Raw genomic sequence first — 21,164 nt, forward strand, 5'->3', positions numbered from 1 at the left:
AGCCAATGCCCCTTCCCCTGCCGGTGTCCCTGTTCCTGCCCCTGCCCCTGCCAGAGCCGATGCCCCTTCCCCTGCTTTCCAGGGCCGCTGCCCCTTCCCCTGGCCCTGCCTGTGCTCCTGTACTTGCCCCTGACCCAGCTCTTACCGTGGATCCTACCCCTGGCCCTGCTCTTGCATCTGGCCCTGCTCTTGCATCTGGCCCTGCCCCTCCTCCTGCTCCTGCAGGGCTCCCAGAACCACATCCAGAGCCCACATCCTCATGGGGAGAGCTCCTTGTACCATTACCCTTAGCTCCATCACCCGACCCCGATGCCCCGCCAGATTGTTTCATCCCCTCCCCCTATGTTCTTTCTCTCTGGTTCGTATTAACTGTTCTATTCTCTTTCCATGTCCTATATGCTGTTTATTATTCATTTTAAATAAAATGAATTGTTTTCAGTTGAACAAGTCCTGAGCATCAAGTACATTCCCAACGCCGGGCCACCACACCACAGAACATGGCTGTGAAATATCTGCTTCCCCAAAGGAGTCCCCGAACCAGAAGGCCTCCCTGGAAACCCCTAAGCTGCTTCCTCTCTCTGTTCCTTTACCTGTTCTGGATGTTTCCTGTACGTGGAATCACACAGTATGGGCCTTTGTGTCTGCCCCCCTATTTTCAAAGGGGACTCCTTCTTTTCTGGGTTGACTTGACATAGAATTTCCCTTATTTGATGTTGAAATCCCCGATGGATTACAGATGAGATGGAACCATAGAGCCCCCTTTGGTAAATATGGACACAATCTCGGGGCGGAGACCCCTGTTCCTGCTGGGACACCTCAGCCTGACCCCAGACAGGAAAGGGCTGGCTCCTCCTGTGACCCACAGAGAAACCAGGGAAATGCAGAAAGCTGGAAGACACACCCCAAAGGGCCAAAGCATTGCTGACAACCCAAGGCCACAGAAAGGTTTCCCATGCCTCTGGTCCAAACCATGCTCCAAGTCACTGGGTTCCACAGGGACAGAGACGAAATGCATGCAAGTCCAAGGGGAGGGGGACAGGCATGGGGGGAGTCAGAGATGCAGGAGCTCCCGGGGAAGGACTCTGGCAAAGGAAACCCTATGGAGGCAGCACTGGTCACCCTCAGACTGGCAGGTATCTGGTCTGGGGACCAGCAGCCCTGGCGAGAACGTGAGGAAACGGAGGTCCCCGGGAGAGAAGGGTGACGGGCACCCCTGTCTGGGAGAACAGTGAGCAGCACCCATCCCAGGCCACAGGTGCACCCATCACCTAGCGTGGGCAGCTCACTCCCACCCTGTTGAAGGAAGGGAACACCGTGTCCATCAACCTCTATTTGCAACAGAATCCATAAAGTGGAGTTTCTGGGTCAACACGTATACAGTGTTGAAGATACAAGCCTCAACTTCCAACATCCCAGGTCTGCTTGTCCACCTTGAGCCTTGTTTGGGAAGCAGGGGTGGGGAACCCTGGGGCTGTGACCTGTGGGAGGGGTGGGGAGGGGGAGCTCTGAGTAGAGTGACCAAGGTACCCGGGGTGACCTGCCCAGCAGGGACCCTCCCGCCCCCAGCCCCTCTCCTGACCTCGTGCACGACGGCGAGGGTGTGACGGTGAAGGTGCTGGCCCTTGGCTGGCGAGTTCCATAGCTGGTGCTGGAGCTGCTCAAGCTCCAAACTGGGCTCTGATCCCAGAGCTGGCGCGAGAGCCGAAGCTGCAGCTGCCCCAGTCTCGGGAGCTGCGGCACGCATCGGTGTAGGACCTGGCTCGAGCTCTGGGGCAGGTGCTGGAGCTGAATCCCCCTCCAGAGATGATCTAGACCCAGTTCCGCACTTGGATAGGGCTCTTGAACCCACGAACGGCTTTCCTCCCCTGCCCACTTCATGGATGCAAAACTCGGGATGGTGACGGGACCGGCTACATGGGGGTAATGGCTACGGGGGGATTCAGACCAAGGATCCTGCATCGCCTTCACCACGCGCCCCACGCGGGTCGGTCCTGAGCTGCCAGACGGGGACAAGGGCCTGACCCGCTGCTCCCGGCAGCTGCCCCCAGCTGAGCAGAGACACTTGCCGGGGACCTGAAGTCCTCGTTTGACCTCTGCTCCGGCCAGCCCCACGCGACCAGGGACCGTGCTTCCTCACCGCTGGGTCCCCAACCCCCAGAACAGTGCCTGGGAAGTGGTAGTACTTCACAGTTTAGTGAATCGGTGGGATCCCCCAGCAGACCCGGGATGCGGGGGATGTTGTTACAGATGAGAGGTCTGGGCCACAGACTCTTGTGTTCACGCTTTCTTCCACGCGTGCATCATCCACACCTGTGTCTGTTCGCTGGAATGCAGAGGGGACCCCCAGACACCCTCCCTGCCCTCGGAGCTCCCAGCCTAACCGGTGGGTCAGCATCTCACCCACGGTCAGCAAGTGGGCGGTACAGAGCTAGAGCACCTCGAGCACGAGACCTTGCACGAGCCGTGGGGCAGCTAAGATCTAGAACCATCTGACGCACCAGAATGTGCCCCAGCGCTGACTCGAGCCAGCCGTGGAAGTAGCTCGAGAGCCTGAGCCAGGGCCCCGCAGACTAGAGCCCCTCCAGCTCCGACACGCTGTCCCCCTCCGGAGGCAAAAGCAGCTCCGGGGTGAATTCCAGAGCAGAGCCACCTCCACACCAGTTCTCCCACCCGATCCGGCACCACTGGCAGAGTGAGAGGCAGCCCGAGAACGAGAGCCAGGTCTCGAGGCAGCTCAGCGCTGCTGGGGGAGGCCGGTTTCCTCTGACAAGGCACAGGGACGGGCTGTGGGGATCAGCACAGGGTGATCACCCTGGCAGGGTGGTGACCTTCTCCCCTCCTGCTGCTTCGGCACCATCTCGAGATGGAGAACTGGCCTCTGCCCCGGGGCCGGTCACCGCTGCAGAGTCGACGTGGCTGCAGAAGCAGCTACAGACCCAAAGCCCGCTGCAGAGCTCGAGGCATTTCCATCTCCTGGTGCGGGGCCTTCGCCAGGAGCTCAGGAGCTGGAGCCACGTGCGCCCCAGTGGGAGGAAGCCCCTGGACCTACGGCTCCATCACCGACTGCAGAGCTAGAGCCAAGGCAAGACTCTGAGCTGGATCGGCTCCACAGTCAGCTCCGGCGGCACCTCCGACCTGGAGCCAGCGCTGGCTCCCCCTGCAGAGCTAGGGCCAGTGGGAGCGAGACCCAATCCAGCACCAGTTACAGCCAGCTCCGGCCCCACCTCCCGGAGCAGCTGATGAGCTACAACCAGGGCCAGTTCCAGCACCAGAGTCGGCCTGTCCTCACCAGCGAACGCATTCCTTTTCTTCTCTTTTGGCTTTTGTTTCTTTTCATGTTTCCAGGTATATTTGTAGCTTAACATAAAATAAACTTTATCTTTTTAAACATTTCAAAGTGTGCAAACCACTGTTATCAACTCCATTTCCCGTGCTGGCAACATCACCCTATCTAATCCCAGAACATTTAATGCCCTGGAGAGAAACCCCGCACCCTCTGAGCAGGCAGTCACTGGTCATTCCCCATCCCCCTGCTCCCAGGCAACCACTGATCTGGCACCTGTCATTTACCTGGGACGAATTTTTCATACACGTGGGATCAAACCGTATGTGGTATTTGGGGTCTAGTTTCTTCCACTGAGTAGGATGTTTTCGAAGTTCACCCACGTGATAGCGTGTATCACTACTTCATTCCTGGCGTGGCTGAATGAATCCCATTGTATGAACAGACCACGTTGTGTTTGTCCATTCAACTGTGGATGCACCTGTGGGTTGTTTTCATCTTTCGATTATTGTCGAGAGTGTTGCTACGAATACTTCCGTGCAGGCTGTTGTTAGAGGGCCTGTATTCCATTCTTCTGTTTAGAGAATGAGTGGAGTTCGGCCAAATGAGAACAGTATGCTCAACGTGTGGACGACGTGCCACACCCTTTGCCACAGTGGTTCCGCCATATTACATCTCCCCCAGCAATGGAGGAGGGTTCTGTTTCCCCAGATCCTCTCCAACACTTGTTATTTCTGCTTATTCACTATAGCCCCTCCTCCTGGGTGGGGGAAGGCATGTCACTGTGGTGTTGGCTTGCATTTCCTACGATCTCATGAGGAAAATCGCCCCATGTGCTCACTGGGTCGTCTGACTATCTTCTTTGGAGAAATGTCTATTATTTTCAGTGGGGTTGTTTAGGTTCTTAAGTTGGAGGAGTTTTGTACACATTCTAGATGCAAGACTCGTATGAGATTTGCAAATATTTCCTACCATTCTTTGGGTTTCTTTACATTCTCTTGAGATTACCCTTTTGTTCACAAAAGTTTTTAGCAACGTTAAAGTCCAGTGTCTCTGTTTTCTCTGTTGTTGCTTGGGCTTCGGGTGCCATACAAGAGACACCATATTGCCAAATCCAAGGGAAGGAAGATCTGCCCCTAAGTGCTCTTAGTTTCCTTCTGAGTGTTAAGAATTTTCGCTCTTAAAGTTCATTCTTGGATCCATGTGGAGTTCATTTTTTATAGGGTGGAAGGGAATGCTCTGACTTCACTCCTTCGTATGTGGATATCCGGTTTCTCAACACCGTTTGTTGGAGACACTGTTTTTGCCTCATTGAATGATCTTGCTCTCCGTGTTCGAAAACAACTGACTGTACATGTATGTATTCCTTGATTCTCAGCAGTATTCCATTGATCCATATGTGTTGGCCTTCTCTGCTCATACCTTTCGGGAAATATTATAATCTCATACAGAGTTTTTCAAATTCTTAGGATTATTTGCATAGAAGATCATGTCATATATAAATAACCTTTTTCTTCTTCCTTTCCATTTGTGAGCTTTTAGTAACTAATCTTGTATAATTTCTCTGACCAAACTTCCATGACAATATTGAAATGAAGTGGTGGACATGGGCATCCTTGACTTTTTGGGGATTTTAAGGAGAAAACTCCCAGTCTTTCACCACAGAGAATGATATACATATGAGTTATTTTTCATAAATATCCTTTATCATAATTTTTAAAGAATTATTTATTTATTTATTTATTTATTTGAGAGCATGCAAACCCAAGAGTGGGGAGGGGCAGAGGGAGAGAATCTCCAAGCAGACTCCCGACTGAGTGCAGAGCCCTCCCTGGAGCTCAATCTGAAGACTCTTGAGATCATGACCTGAGCCCAAACCAAGAGTCGAACACTCAACCCACTGAGCCACCCAGGGACCTTTCCTTTATCACAACTGAATCTTCTATTTCTATTTTATTGAGAATACTTGTTATGAAAAGGTTTGGATTTTGTCAAAGCTTATCCTACAACAATTGACATGATCATGTTTCTTCTGGATGTGGTCTAGGACACTGATTAGCTACGTTGAACAGCCTTTGCATTCCCGGTGTAAATCACACTTGGTCATGATGTAGAGTCCTGTCAATGTGCTGCTAGATTCTGTCGCTAGAATTCTGTTGAGGATTTTTGCCTCGCTCTTCATAATGGATTTTGGCCTGCAACTGTCTTTTCTTGTAAGGTCTTTGTCAGTCTTTGGAATCGGGACAATGCTGGCATTCTAGGGTGATGTGGGAAGTGTTCCCTCCTCTTGTACTTTTTTCAGACTTTCAGAAGGATTGGTATTATGTCTTCTTTAAACGTGTGGGCCAAATCACCAGGGAAAGCATCAGGTTCTGGACTTTTCATTCTTGGGAAGTTCTCATGACTGCTTCAGTCTATTTACTTATTAGAGGTCTGCTCAGGGTTTCCATTTCTTCTGGAGTCACTTTGGTAGTTTGTGTGCTTCTCAGAATGATCTGCTTCATCTCAGGGAGCCAATTGGTTGGTATAAAGTGGTTCCATTTTTGTCTCTTTGTCAATTTTGGTAAATCTGCAAAAGAAAGAACTGTTGTTTTCACTGATTTTTCTCACATGCTCTTCTCTTCCATTTATCTCTGCCCTAATCTTCATAGTTTCCTTTGCTCTACTAACTTTGATCTTCTCCTTCGACTGAACCAGAGGAACATTCTAACTGTTCCAGATGCCAGCCAGCCAGAGGGCCATTGTCTAGGTCTGGGTTGTTGGGTAGAGAAGCAATACAGACTGGAGTGGATCAGGCTACCTGGGCAATTTCTACCTCACCTGGCATTCCAGGTCACCCCCAGACCGTCATTTCAGGCTGAAGCTCTCCTCCTGCCAGGCATGATGCCCAGCAACAGACTGACCTGACTTCCCATGAACCACTCACGACCTTAGGGGCCTTCTGTGCTCTAGGAACAAGCAGACTAGCTGAATTTTGCCAAGGAGCACTGCCCATGAGCAGAAAACCTGCATAGCTCAGGGCACTGTCTTCTGTGTGCTTCCTTCACACCTTCCCATGTGTGGGTCACAGCCACCTGTGCCCACGGACACCCTAGAGCACCCATTCACCCAGGGTGTCGGATCAATGCAAAGTCAGCCCTTCAATTCTGCCACCGCACCCCCAACACAACACCCAAGACCAAAAGGAGCGCTCACTCCAAGTCCTGGGACCAGCTCAGATGCAGCCCCTACCTGCGCAGCAGGGACATCGCCTACCCGCTCTGCATGCTCCTCCAGCCCGATGTAGATGTGGAGGACATTAGTGTGGGTTTTGTCCCAGGATCCCTGATGGCCAGGAAAAGGAGGTGACTGTCCCACCCTTTCTCCCTGACAGACATCCCTTCCTGGAGCCTGGATCCCCACTCCACAGCCACAAGGGGCCAAGAAGACTCAGTCTCTAGAAGCTTCTGGGCTAGATGCTGACCGGGGTTGCCTTACACAGTCTGGTGTTTCTGCTGGCCTTGCCGTTCCTCAAGTTCCGGAGTTGACCTCCCAGTCGTCGCTGCAGACCTCAGGCATCATCTCAGCCTCTGTCAGCACCTCCCCCTCCTCAGCCTCCATCACATCTGTGGCAGCCTCGGACTCACACGAGCGCCGTGTCTCGGGGTCTGCAACCACGGCTCCTCGCTGCTGCTCTCCATGCAGCAGGTGGGCGCTGCTGCCTCAACCCCATCAGCCTGGACATGAAGATCGGCACCATGTACAAGAGCATCCTGCTGAACTGGGCACGTGGGGCGTCCCTTTGGTCTCCTGACTCAGACGTCTCTGAGTACTGACCTCACTGAAACAGCTAGCTACTCTGACGAAGCCACCTCTGGACCTTCCAGGCAGCATGCCCAGGCCTGGAAGGACGCAGACGACCACCACGGCCCCACTCTACACAGGAGGAAACTGCGGCAGCCTCCTCACCTCTGGCTGGTGCTTGCTTGGTGATCCCCATGCTTGGGTGGGGACAATAACATGCCCACCAAGCTCCTTCTAAATCTACGATGCTGTGGCTCTGGTAAGACTGCCCGGATTGTGTCCCCTGAACCCCCCAACCCGCAGTGTCCCCTGACTCCTTGCCCAATATCCAGAGAGCCCTGCGTGATCTGGTCTAGACATGCTCCCCAGTGTGCACCCCTCAGCCCACTCCAGCCTCTGTAGGGCCTTCGTCCCCCAGGGAGCCCGGCAAGAATTTGCCCCTCAGAACCCCTGCCGTCCCTCCCTATGACCCCCATCCAGGGTGGCCTCACCTCCAAGCCTGGGCTCAAAGGCTACTTCCTCCGGCTCCTCTGTAAGCTCAGGCTTTGGGTCAGATTGAGCTGGGTTCAAACCCACAGCAGGGCCATGTCACAGCCCTGTGACTGGCAAGCTCCTGTGGGAACTCCTGGGACCTCAGTTTTCTACTTTGGAGATGGGGTCAGTGACTCTCACCTCAGGAGGATGGGTTGGGGTTTAAAGCAGGGAGATGAAGGTGTTTGAGTGCCGGATTTTGGGGAGAGGGGCTGCTGCCAGGAAGACAGGGGGAGGGGATGTAGAGGAGGCAAAGGCGGCCTGACCTCCTCCCTGCCCACACGTGTCCCCATCACCCTCCCCTGACCCCCCCGCCATGCACTGAGATGAACACTGAAGTGGAACGTGGGGGCCAGGACGGCAGCGGGGGTATATTTCATTTCTCTCTAGTCCCCAGGTCTCCATGTCCACTCAGTCCAACGGCCCTGCCTGGCGGGACTGGGGCTGGCCCCCGGCCTAAGAGGACATGAGGGTCACTGAGCAGGCAGTGGAGATCGGGACACGGAGGACCAAGGCCACAGCCAGCCCCTCGGGGTTGCGCAGGCCTGCTGGCAGGTTGGGTCCCACGCAGGCGCCGTCTGCTGGGCCGTGTGCGCCTGCGCAGGATCCACCTGCCTCCGACCCACCATTGGTGGGAGGGCCCCACCCACCCAGAGTGCACCTGCGCCACGTCCACCCAAAAGGTGGGAGCCAACCGGCCACGCCGAGCCACGCTAATGAAGTTCCTCCTCCAAGCCCTCATGGGACAGTCGGCAAACTGAGGGCAGGAGAGGCAGGGACTGGCCTGGGACCCACCAGCTGAGCAGAGGCTAGAGGAACAGGGAGGGTTCCAGCTTCCGAGGCCAAGCTTCACCTCGCATGGGGTTTCCTTTGGGAACGAGGACCCCTATGATCCGGGGGACCCCTGCCCACACTCCCATGTGGGGCCCTTTCCTCTGGTCACCCTCGCGCGGGCACACGTACACACAAGGCTCTGCGTGCGCGCGCGCGCACACACACACACACACAAACTCCCCAGGGGCGTCCAAGGGGGCGTGGACCCTGGAGGGGACAAGGGGGAAAGAAGGAGGAGGTTGGAGGCAGCTGGGCCGTGGGCTGTGGGCATTGTCTCCTGGGAACATGCCCGGGGCCGTAGCATGGGGCTCAGGGGAGACATGCCAGGCTGATGGCCAGGGCGTCCCCAAGATGCCCAAGGGCTGTCACAGGCACCCACATTCTAGAGACAGCCCCCTTCCTACTCAGTTCACTTGGCTGGAGATGCTGCAATCCTGCTGTATCCCGATGTCCCCAGGATGTGGTCTCAGCAAAGCCGACAGTGAGAGCCGTTGCCTACACTGCAGACCTGGGGTCAGGTCCCACCCCTGACACCTCTGGCCATTTGCCTGGAGGGGCCCAAAGGGAACACAGGGAGGCCCAGAGCCAGCCAGGCCAGCCAGACACTGCTGTGATCCGACCGTGCAGCCCAGCATCCCTCCTGTGTGTGTGTGTGTGTGTGTGTGCAGAGGTCTCAGGCAGGGTAGCCCACCCTGAGCAGGAGCAGGGTGATGAGGGGCCAGATGCCTGGTGGGTGGATCATGTTGACACCCCGGGTCAAGGCTGGCTGGGTGGGACGGGGTGTGCTGGGGCGGCCTCCTTCTCCCCAGGGTTGATCTGGAGCCCTGTCGATACATGTCACTGCACCCCGGGCGCAGGGCTGTGCCCGCACGGGGCTGTGTCTGATCTGGGGGCAGCAGTGGGGCTGGGCAGGAGGACGGTGAGGACGGCTGGGCAGGGCTGTGATGCCTCCGGGCCGGGCGCCGCTCACTGTCTTCGCAGAGCCCCATGGAAGAAATTGGGGACAAGCTGGTCAACAGGAGCCTCACTCGACGGCTCCCCGGCGTGGGGCACGTGCACCAGGCAGTCGGTAAGGGCTGGTGCGGGCTCAGGGGGAGTGTGGGGACGAGGGCGCTCCAGGACCGGGCTCGGGGAGGGCCGGGAGGGTCTCCTGCCCCGACGCCATCTGGGACACTGACGACCCGGGGTGCCACGACGGCTGTGCCCCTTACGTGGCCATGATCTCAACCCAAGGGGTCTGGGCTGCTCCCTTCACAGACCCACACACACAGACACACACGCCAAACACACACACACACCCAGTCCTTCAAACACACACACACACACACACCTGGTCCTTCACACACAGACACACACACCCGGTCCAGCCCCAGCCTTGGCCAGGTACAAAATCACCCTTCACATACGTGGAAGATGATCTCAACCAATTTGGATATTCTGTTGCACTTCAGGACACGGACAGGAATAGTTTTGCAGTTTGTGTGTTGTGAATTGTCCCTCCTTTATCCAAAGATCAGCCCCACCGTGAACCTGAGTGGGCCCTGCCGCTGGGGGCGAGCCAGAGGCTGTGGGCGGTCCGTGCTGACAGCCTGAGGAAGCTGGTGGAGCCGGGCCAGGCCCTCTCCTGTGGCCCCTCTCCCGGAGCACCTCCCAGAGGAACGCCTCCCCAGCCCTTCCCACACCTGCTGCTCACCAAGGTGAGCAGGGCCCCCCGTCCCGCCCGGAGGCTCCCCCTCACCTGCGGGCTGTGTGTCTCGGGCCTGACACGTCCCCTCTCCGAACCTCAGGTGTCTCCTGGGGACCCTGCGTGCCACGAGGCCAGGCCCCACACACGGGGTTGCCGTCGGGCCTGTTGGGACCGCTCCCCGACCCTGTGGCCGGCCCACGGGGAGGGTGGCCTGGGGCTGAGGCGGTTCCTCTCCACCGTGAAGGAGCTCTCTGCCCCAAGCCTCGGTGTCCTGTGTCCTGGGCAAAGCCGCATTCCTGGCTGTGAGGAGGTTTCAGATTCCATCTGGGGCTCCCATCCTGGGTGGAGCCAGAGCAGGGATCCCTGGGGGCTGGCAGAGGGGCCCCAGAGCCACTCAGACATCTGAAAGGTGCTGGCTGGGCTTCATCGACTCCACACATGGACAGGAAGCCCCTTCTAGACATTTTCCATAATTCAGGGAACAAGGCAGACAAATGTCCCTGCCCCGTGGGCCTCTTTCTAGGTGGGGGTCCGCCGCTAAGCCTAGACGACAAAGCAGAGATGGGCACACGACACTCCGTGGGACGCCCTGCCGGCCTCCTCTAGATACGGATCCCTCTGCTCTCATTGTCCAAAGGATGACGGGCCCTAGGACGAAGAAGAGCCCTTGTCTCCGAGGTGGTGAGGGAATGCGGGGGACCGGTCAGGTGCGGAGCCATGGGTCTCGTGCACATCTGCCGCAGGGCTGGGTCATGGTACAGGAGCTGTGGGCAGGTCGTCTGTGCACACCTGGCCATGACACACCTGGCTGGCCCTCTCGGTGGGGAGGCCTGCGTGCCTGGTGCACCTGTCCCCCACCTACCCCTGGAGGAGCAGCCACGTTCAAGCCTTTCCATGTCCGACCCTCAGGGACAGTTGGGAACCTGGGTCAAGAGAGGCAGGGACTGGCCCAGGACAACTGAGGGGTGCAGAGTCCAAGGAGCTGCTCTCCAGTCCTAGGCCAGTCCCAACCCTCCCATGAGGTTTGCTTTGGGGGTGAGAGCCACTCAGATCCTCGGGAAGAGCTACCCACCCCGTTTCATGTGGGGACATGACCTTGGCATCCCCAGGCACGTAGAGGCACGTGCAGCTGCACACACACCCCCCCACACACACCCACACCCACACACACACCACTCTGACTGCCCAGCTGGGGGTCAGAAGGGGAGGACACCCTGGGAGCGAGGTGGGTGACAGGGGGGAAAGAAGAAACAGGTTGCAGACAGCTGGGCCATGGGGCAGGGCATCAGGACTCCTGGCAAGGACCCAGATCCATAGCATGGGGAGGGGAGACAGGCCAGGCTGAGGGTCAGGGGTCCCCAAGGGACCCCGAAGGGTTGCCAGGGCACTGGGAGAGGACAGGGTCTGGGTTCCGGTGTCCATCACCAGCCTGGGCACTTGGAAGCAGGAAGAGATACCCACCCCCAAGTCCAGAGGGGCTACAGCACAAAGGCCTCAGCTTACTCTTCTGTCACTTGGGCTTAGAGATGCAGTGTCCCTAGGGTCCCACAGGCTTGTGGAAGAGCCTATTGGCCTTGGATCTCCATCCCCGACCCACTGTGCTCCCAGTCCTGGGAAAATGCTTTGTACTCCCTCGAGGTCCTTCTGAGCAGGGGACAAACTGGGGACTTGGGGGGCTGAGGACCTGGGTACGCAGAACATGGCAGAGCACTGACCACTAGTCTGGGGACCAAGGCCAAGACCCTCCTTGTTGCAGCCTCCGGGTCTCCATTTGGAAGAGGTTCCAGATTCACTGCTCTGGTCCGGGTGACAAGGCCTTAGGAAGGAATGGAGCACCGGGACAGACGAGGGAAACACGGACAAGGGAAGCTTCTGAGGTTTCTCACATCACCCCTGGAGTCCACAGATCCTGCTCCTGTGAGAGACACAGAGACAGAGACAGAAAGAGATAAGGAGACAGAGAATGAACACACGACAGAGGGAACCAGAAGAAGTCACAGACTTTCCTCCATCAGCTTGGAAATGACATCCCAGCATTTTGCCCCATTCTCTTCCTGAGAGCGCGGTCACACAGGCCATCCACCCCGGAGGGGAGGGGATTCCACAGGGATGTGTGAGCAAGATGTGGGAATGCCCGGGAACCACTGTGGGGACTGCCCAGCACATGGGCGCAGACGAGGCCCCGGGGCCTGAGCCTAAACCTAATGGGAGCCCCTGGAAGTGTGCGTCACCAGGGGACAAGGTCGGAATCCGTTCATTGCAACCTTCCCACAGGGGCTGGGAACAGGCAAGAAGGGGGTGGCTTTGCCCAGACCCCAGAGCAGACCCAGGCCCCTCTGAGCTGTGCTCCATGTCCCGCCCAGCCCCTGGCTCATCCTTGCATTGCCAAGTGTGCCCCAGCCTCCTGTGATAGCAAGTACGGAATGTATGTAGAGGTCCTACCCCTGATGGCGTCCCTAGGAGTAGAAGCCAGAACACCCCACTGTGCAGATGGGGAGCCTGGGGAGGCCCTGAGAGGCACAGGGTCTGTCCAGGGTCACAGCCCTGGGCATGCACAGGAGCCCAGTCTGAAGCCAGCTCTGTGTCCTCACAGCGGGGACACCGGCTGCACCCAGGCCTTGGGAAGGCTGTGGGTGGGCTGTGAGGGAGTCACTGTATGGATGGGGCATGGGGGGAGGGGGCCCTCGGGGGTGGGGGTCTTGTGTGAGGAGGAAGTTGGGTAAGGGGACCCCAGGCAGTGATGACCTCACTTCCCTGACAACAGAGTCCAACAGAATTTGGAACCCAGGTAACCAGGCACCCACATTCCAGAGACAGCCCCCTGCCCAGCTCATTTCATTGGAGATCATCCAACCATGAACATGTGGGCTTGTTGCCTCCCTAAGTCTGGATGCTGCAGGCTGAAGAAAGCCCGCCCTGAAAACGCTGGCCCCCGCTGGGGATGTCCGATCAGGGCTCCCCACCGCCTCTGGCCGTTTGGCCAGAAGGCCCGAAAGGTGACACCAGGAGGCCCAGAGCCGGCCACCCAGCCCCACAGGGTCTAATCCACCTGTGCAGCCCCAGGTCCCCTCCCCTCCGTGCGTGTGTGTGTGTGTGTGTGTGTGTGTGTATGTGTGAAGAGGGGTCATGTGGGGTGGGCCAACGCCATTCAAGAGCAGGCTGATGAGGGGTCAGATAACCCATGGGCAGGTCATGTTCAAGGTCCAGGCTGGCTGGGTGGGATGGGGTGTGGGGGGCTGTGAGCTTCTGCCCAGGGTTTGTCTCGATCGCCCTGCAGGGATGGGTCATTGTCCCGCGTGCACGGCTGTACACCCACAGGTGTGTGTCTGATCTGGGAGCAGCAGGGCGACTGGGCAGGGGACAGGGAGGTTGGCCGGGCAGGACTGGGATGCCTCCGGGCCGGCTACCCGTCCCTGTCTTTGCAGACCTCCGATGAGATCGGCACGAGGCTGGCGGACACCCACTCCATGTCCGGGATCCGGAGCGTGACCCCACAGGACTCCCCTGGAGCAGGTGCTGGGGATTGCGGGGAGAGGCCTCCGACACCACCCAGACCACTGTCCCTGGTGGTCATTGACTGCATTGTGCTCCAGGAGCCAGAGCCCACGGAGGCCGAGCCTGAGGCTGAGAAGCCCGGGGCTGGGTGCCCGTGGGTGTGTGTGGAAGGGTGGGGGCTGGCCCCACAGGGAGGAGCCCCCAGAGCCTGGTGTGGGGCCTGGAGCACCGACTGGGCTCAGAGCACCCAGCGGGTGGACTGCGGTCGGGGAGACGCCCCGGGGAGGGCTCCTTCCTGGCTGCTGCTTCTCTGGGAGGCCCTGGGCTGGGTTCTGTCTCCACGGAGAGCAGGCTCGGGGTGAGCTTTTCTCCTCTCACAGCTGCTCCACCACCTGAGGAGCTAGAGCCGGCTCCAACTCCACCGGCAGCTCTGGACGGAGGGGTGGTGGCTGCGACTTCAGCAGGAGACCGGGAGCCGGCAGGTGACCCAGCACCCGCCCACGGAGAGCCTGACGGGGGCCAGGAAGGGCCTGCTGGACAACCTGCCTCCGGAGAGCCTGCCCCTGGGCCTGCCCCTGTTCCTGCCAGAGCCGCCGCCCCTGCGCCTGCCCCGAACTGTGGCCCTGCTCCTGCGCCCGACCCAGCTCCTGCCCTGGATCCTGACCCATCCCTACCCCTGCCAGTGCCCCGGTTCTTGCCCCTGACCCAGATACTGCCCCGGGTCCTGTACGTGCCAATGCGGCAGACCCTGTCCCTCCCCTTGCACCTGCCCCCTCCCTTTCCCCGGCTTGTGCTCCTGTTCCGGCCCCTGCCCCAACTCCTGCCCCTTCCCCTGCCCCTGCTAGAGCCAATGTCCCTTCTCCTGACCCACCTCCTGCCCCTGCACCTGCCCCTTCCCCAGCACCTGCCTGTGCACCTGTTCTTGCCCCTGACCCAGCTCCTGACCCTGCACCAGCCCCTTCCCTTACCTGTGCACCTGTTCTTGCCCCTGATCCGGATCCTGACCCTGACCCAGCTCCTGCCCTGGATCCTGCCCCTTCCCTTGCCCCTGCCTGTGCTCCTATTCTTGCCCCTGACCCGGGTTCTGCCCCTGCCCCTGCCTGTGGTCTTGTTCCTGTCCTTGACCCACCTCCTGCCCCTGCACCTGCCCCTTCCCCTACCTGTGTTCCTGTTCTTGCCCCGGACCCAGCTCCTGCCCTGGATCCTGCCCCTTCTCCTGCCCCTGCCTGTATTCCTGTTCTTGCCCTTGACTCAGCTTCTGCCCCTGCAACTGTCCCTTCCCCAGCCCCTCCCTGTGCTCCTATCCTTGCCTCTGACCCAGCTCCTTCCCCTTTCACTACCCGTTTCCCTGCCCCTGCGTGTGCGCCCATTCCTGCCCCTGACCCACCCCCTGCCCCTGCACCTGTCCCTTCCTCTGCCTGTGTCCCTGTTCCGGCCCCTGCCAGAGCTGATGCCCGTTCCCCTGCCTGCGTCCCTGTTCCTGCCCCTGCCCCTGCCAGAGCCGATGCCCCTTGCCCTGCCTGCGTCCCTGTTCCTGCCCCTGCCAGAGCCGATGCCCCTTCCCCTGCCTGCGTCCCTGTTCCTGCCCCTGCCAAAGCCGATGCCCCTTCCCCTGCCTGCGTCCCTGTTCCTGCCCCTGCCCCTGCCAGAGCCGATGCCCGTTCCCCTGCCTGCGTCCCTGTTCCTGCCCCTGCCCCTGCCAGAGCCGATGCCCCTTCCCCTGCCAGTGTCCCTGTTCCTGCCCCTGCCAGAGCCGATGCCCCTTCCCCTGCCTGTGTCCCTGTTCCTGCCCCTGCCAGAGCCAATGCCCCTTCCCCTGCCAGTGTCCCTGTTCCTGCCCCTGCCAGAACCAATGCCCCTTCCCCTGCCTGCGTCCCTGTTCCTGCCCCTGCCCCTGCCAGAGCCGATGCCCCTTCCCCTGCCAGTGTCCCTGTTCCGGCCCCTGCCCCTGCCAGAGCCGATGCCCCTTCCCCTGCCTGTGTCCCTGTTCCTGCCCCTGCCAGAGCCGATGCCCCTTCCCCTGCTTTCCAGGGCCGCTGCCCCTTCCCCTGGCCCTGCCTGTGCTCCTGTACTTGCCCCTGACCCAGCTCTTACCGTGGATCCTGCCCCTGGCCCTGCTCTTGCATCTGGCCCTGCTCTTGCATCTGGCCCTGCCCCTCCTCCTGCTCCTGCAGGGCTCCCAGAACCACATCCAGAGCCCACATCCTCACGGGGAGAGCTCCTTGTACCATTACCCTTAGCTCCATCACCCGACCCCGATGCCCCGCCAGATTGTTTCATCCCCTCCCCCTATGTTCTTTCTCTCTGGTTCGTATTAACTGTTCTATTCTCTTTCCATGTCCTATATGCTGTTTATTATTCATTTTAAATAAAATGAATTGTTTTCAGTTGAACAAGTCCTGAGCATCAGTACATTCCCAACGCTGGGCCACCACACCACAGAACATGGCTGTGGAATATCTGCCTCCCCAAAGGAGTCCCCGAACCAGAAGACCTCCCTGGAAACCCCTAAGCTGCTTCCTCTCTCTGTTCCTTTACCTGTTCTGGATGTTTCCTGTACGTGGAATCACACAGTATGGGCCTTTGTGTCTGCCCCCCTATTTTCAAAGGGGACTCCTTCTTTTCTGGGTTGACTTGACATAGAATTTCCCTTATTTGATGTTGAAATCCCCGATGGATTACAGATGAGATGGAACCATAGAGCCCCCTTTGGTAAATATGGACACAATCTCGGGGCGGAGACCCCTGTTCCTGCTGGGACACCTCAGCCTGACCCCAGACAGGAAAGGGCTGGCTCCTCCTGTGACCCACAGAGAAACCAGGGAAATGCAGAAAGCTGGAAGACACACCCCAAAGGGCCAAAGCATTGCTGACAACGCAAGGCCACAGAAAGGTTTCCCATGCCTCTCGTCCAAACCATGCTCCAAGTCACTGGGTTCCACAGGGACAGAGACGAAATGCATGCAAGTCCAAGGGGAGGGGGACAGGCATGGGGGGAGTCAGAGATGCAGGAGCTCCCGGGGAAGGACTCTGGCAAAGGAAACCCTATGGAGGCAGCACTGGTCACCCTCAGACTGGCAGGTGTCTGGTCTGGGGACCAGCAGCCCTGGCGAGAACGTGAGGAAACGGAGGTCCCCGGGAGAGAAGGGTGACGGGCACCCCTGTCTGGGAGAACAGTGAGCAGCACCCATCCCAGGCCACAGGTGCACCCATCACCTAGCGTGGGCAGCTCACTCACACCCTGTTGAAGGGAACACCGTGTCCATCAACCTCTATTTGCAACAGAATCCATAAAGTGGAGTTTCTGGGTCAACACGTATACCGTGTTGAAGGTACAAGCCTCAACTTCCAACATCCCAGGTCTGCTTGTCCACCTTGAGCCTTGTTTGGGAAGCAGGGGTGGGGATGCCTGGGGCTATGACCTGTGGGAGGGGTGGGGAGGGGGAGCTCTGAGTGGAGTGACCAAGGTACCCGGGGTGACCTGCCCAGCAGGGACCCTCCCACCCCCAGCCCCTCTCCTGACCTCGTGCACGATGGCGAGGGTGTGACGGTGAAGGTGCTGGCCCTTGGCTGGCGAGTTCCATAGCTGGTGCTGGAGCTGCTCAAGCTCCAAACCGGGCTCTGATCCCAGAGCTGGCGCGAGAGCCGAAGCTGCAGCTGCCCAGTCTCGGGAACTGCGGCATGCATCGGTGTAGGACCTGGCTCGAGCTCTGGGGCAGGTGCTGGAGCTGAATCCCCCTCCAGAGATGATCTAGACCCAGTTCCGCACTTGGATAGGGCTCTTGAACCCACGAACGGCTTTCTTCCCCTGCCCACTTCATGGATGACAAAACTCGGGACGGTGACGGGACCGGCTACATGGGGGTAATGGCTACGGGGGGATTCAGACCAAGGATCCTGCATCCCCTTCACCACGCGCCCCACGCAGATCGGTCCTGAGCTGCCAGATGGGGACAAGGGCCTGACCCGCTGCTCCCGGCAGCTGCCCCCAGCTGAGCAGAGACACTTGCCGGGGACCTAAAGTCCTCGTTTGACCTCTGCTCCGGCCAGCCCCATGTGAGCAGGGACCGTGCTTCCTCACCGCTGGGTCCCCAACCCCCAGAACAGTGCCTGGGAGGTGGTAGCACTTCAAAGTTTAGTGAATCGGTGGGATTCCCCCAGCAGCACCGTGATGCGGCGGATGTTGTTACAGATGACAGGTCTGGGCCACAGACTCTTGTGTTCGCGCTTTCTTCCACGCGTGCATCATCCACACCTGTGTCTGTTCGCTGGAACACAGAGGGGACCCCCAGACACCCTCCCTGCCCTCGGAGCTCCCAGCCTAACCGGTGGGTCAGCATCTCACCCACGGTCAGCAAGTGGGCGATACAGAGCTAGAGCACCTCGAGCACGAGACCTTGCACGAGGCAGACGCTTAATGACTGAGCCACCCAGGCGCCCTGAGACTGACATTTTTACACAGGCACTAAGACTACTTCCCTGTGCCTACCCCATACCTCGCAGGTTAGTAAATCGCTCACACAGGGAAGGTGGATACTACATTTAAATAGGGGACGAGCACATACACCCAGCAGACATGAGTCAGGTCACCAGGGGGCAAGTAGAGGCCCAGCCAATGGAGGAACAAGCCAGACATGATGCAAGGGGAGAGAAGAGTGCTCCTGGCAGAGGGCACAGAGAATGTAAAGGATTGGAGTCAGGCCCAAGGCACATGTGGGACAACCACACAGCTTGGTGGCCCACAGAGGGGGGCTGCAGTGGGAGAGGTGAGGCTGGAGAGTACAGACAGGTGGGGAGCGGATCGCAGAGAGGCTCAAAGGTTATGTTCTGAAATGATCAATCTGGTTACCGGAGGAGAATGGTCTCTATACAGCAGCGGACAGGGAGACCCTAACCCTAACCCTAACCCTAACCCCTAACCCTAAACCTAACCCGTACCCTAACCCGTACCCTAACCCTAACCCATACCCTAACCCGTACCCTAACCCTAACCCATACCCTAACCCGTACCCTCACCCGTAACCTCACCCATACCCTAACCCGTACCCTAACCCGTACCCTAACCCGTACCCTAACCCTAACCTGTACCCTCACCCGTACCCTAACCCTAACCCGTACCCTCACCCATACCCATACCCTCACCCGTAACCTCACCCATACCCTAACCCGTACCCTAAGAAAAGAAATGACACTCCCGCTGACCCACGCCCTCAACCCTCACCCCCGGGAACCTCAACGCAGCGCTGGCAGATCAGGCCTCCCGTGTCCCTATGTCCTAACCCTCACCCTACGTTGGCTTCTGAGGAGTCAGTCCCCAGAACCTTGCTCCAAAGCCCCAAAGATTCGGGACGCCCGAGCAGTATCAAGGGACTCAGGCTGCCACCCAGAAGGAAAACGCACCATTTGGAACTCGGGAAAGCATTCAGACCAGGAGAACTCTGAATGCCCATCCGAGGAACGCACAAATTTGGCGCCCTCTGGCGGCAAAACCTGAGCCTGACACTCAACCTGACCCAAGCCCTCAAGACAATCCCCGGTAAGCAGGCCACAGTGCTGGCACGTCGGGCCTGCCATGCCCCTAGGCCCTAACCCTATCCCTCATTGGCATCTGAGGGCTCTGGTCCCAGAGGCCTGGCTCGAAAGCCACAGGGATTGGGGGCACCTGAGCAATACCAGACGATTCAGTCTCCCAGAAGGAAACCGCACCATTTGGAACTCGGGCCAAACGTTTCAGAGTAGAACTCTGCGTGCCCATCCCAGCGAAATGCCACTTTCAACGGTCCCCTGCCCACAAACCCTGAGCCTGACACTCACCCTGACCCACACCCCCAACTCAGACCCCCGAGCCCCCCGAAGCTTGCCCCAGCGTGGGCACATCAGGGCTGAAATGACCCTAGGCCGTAAGTGTATCCCTAGGTTGGCTACTGAGTTTCTGTCCCCAGAAACCTGACTCCAAAGCCCCAGGGATGGCAATAACCGAGCGACACCAGAGGACTCAGCTTGCCAAAAAGAATTCAAACACACTACTTGGAACTCTGGAAAGCATTCAGAACAGAAGTCTGAATGCCCATCCCAAGGAACGCACAAATTTGGCGCCCTCTGGCGGCCAACCCTGAGCCTGACACTCAACTTAACCCACGCCCACAAAACAAACCCCCAACAGCATGCTACAGTGCTTGCAGGGCAGGCCTGCCGTGCCCCTAGGCCCTAACCGTAACCCTACGGAGGCTTCTGGAGGGTATGTCCCCAGGGGCCTGGATCCAAAGCCCCAGGGATCTGGAACACCTGACCAGTACCAGAGGACTCAGCCTGCCACTAAACAGGAAAACGTGCCATTCGGAACTCTGGTAAGCATTCAGAGCAGGAAAACTGTGCCGGTCCATCCCAATGAGCCCCAAGTTCAACGTACCCAGGCCGCAATCCCTGATCCTGACACTGCCCCCGACCCACGACCTCAACTCAGACCCCGGGGAGCTCATCACAGCGCCAGCACATCAGGCCTGTCATGCCCCTAAGCCCTAATCCTAACCCTAGGTTGGCTTCTGAGCGGTCTGTCCCCAGAGCCTGGCGACAAATCCCCAAGGATTCGGGACACCCGAGCAATATCAAGGGACTCAGGCTGCCACCCAGAAGGAAACCGCACCACTGGGAACTCTGGAAAGCTTTCAAAGCAGGAGAATTCTGAATGCCCATCCCAGGGAACTCACAAATTTTGTGCCCTCTGATGACAAACCCTAGGCCTGACACTCCACCTGTCCCCCGCCCTCAAAACAAACCCCCGGTAAGCAGGCCACAGTGCTCGCACGTCGGGCCTGCCATGCCCCTAGGCCCTAAACCAATCGCTCGCTTGGCTTCTGAGTTTCTGTCCCCAGAGGCCTGGCTCCAAAGCCCCGGGGATGGCAATAACCGAGCGACACCAGAGGACTCAGCTTGCCAAAAAGAATTCAAACACACTACTTGGAACTCCAGAAACTGTTCAGAAGAGAACTCTGAATGCCCATCCCAGCACACGCACGAATTTGGCGCCCTCTGGCGGCCAACCCTGAGCCTGACACTCAACCTGACCCGCCCTCAAGATGGACCCCCGGTAAGCAGGCCACAGTGCTGGCAGGTTGGCCCTGTCGTGCCCCCAGGACCTAACCGTCACCCTGTGAGGGCTTCTGAGGTGTCTGTCCCCAGAGCCTGGCTCCAAAGCCCCAGGGATTTCGGACACCTGACCAGCACCAGAGGACTCAGCCTGCCACCAAAAAGGAAAACATGCCATTTGGAACTCCAGAACGCATTCAGAGCAGCAAACTGTGCCGGTCCATCCCAACGAACCCCAAGTTCAACGTGCGCAGGCCGCAATCCCTGAGCCTGACACTCCCCCGTGACCCACGGCCTCAACTCAGACCCCGGGAAGCTCATCACAGGGCTGGCACATCAGGCCTGTCATGCCCCCAAGCCCTAAGCCTAACCCTAGGTTGGCTTCTGAGCAGTCTGTCCCCAGAGCCTGGCGACAAATCCCCAAGGATTCGGGACACCCGAGCAGTATCAAGGGACTCAGGCCGC

General features: G+C 58.6%; 1 long non-coding RNA gene across 2 annotated transcripts in view; it reads right to left on the reverse strand.

The window, feature by feature from the left end:
• Nucleotides 1-357: 357 nt before the first annotated feature.
• Nucleotides 358-21,164, reverse strand: part of LOC135364047 (uncharacterized) — a 31,964-nt gene continuing 11,157 nt past the window's right edge. For both annotated transcript variants that reach the window (XR_010410461.1, XR_010410460.1), the window contains 3 exons: nucleotides 10,170-12,033; nucleotides 6,761-6,999; nucleotides 358-5,852 (listed from right to left, as the gene is read on the reverse strand). This is a non-coding gene — a long non-coding RNA (uncharacterized LOC135364047). The remainder of the gene's footprint in view (nucleotides 5,853-6,760; nucleotides 7,000-10,169; nucleotides 12,034-21,164) is intronic.

This window comes from Mirounga angustirostris, unplaced genomic scaffold (assembly GCF_029215605.1).
Source record: "Mirounga angustirostris isolate CCGP_5_RB_7025 unplaced genomic scaffold, mMirAng1.0.hap1 SCAF_4, whole genome shotgun sequence".
In the NCBI taxonomy this organism is placed as follows: domain Eukaryota; kingdom Metazoa; phylum Chordata; class Mammalia; order Carnivora; family Phocidae; genus Mirounga; species Mirounga angustirostris.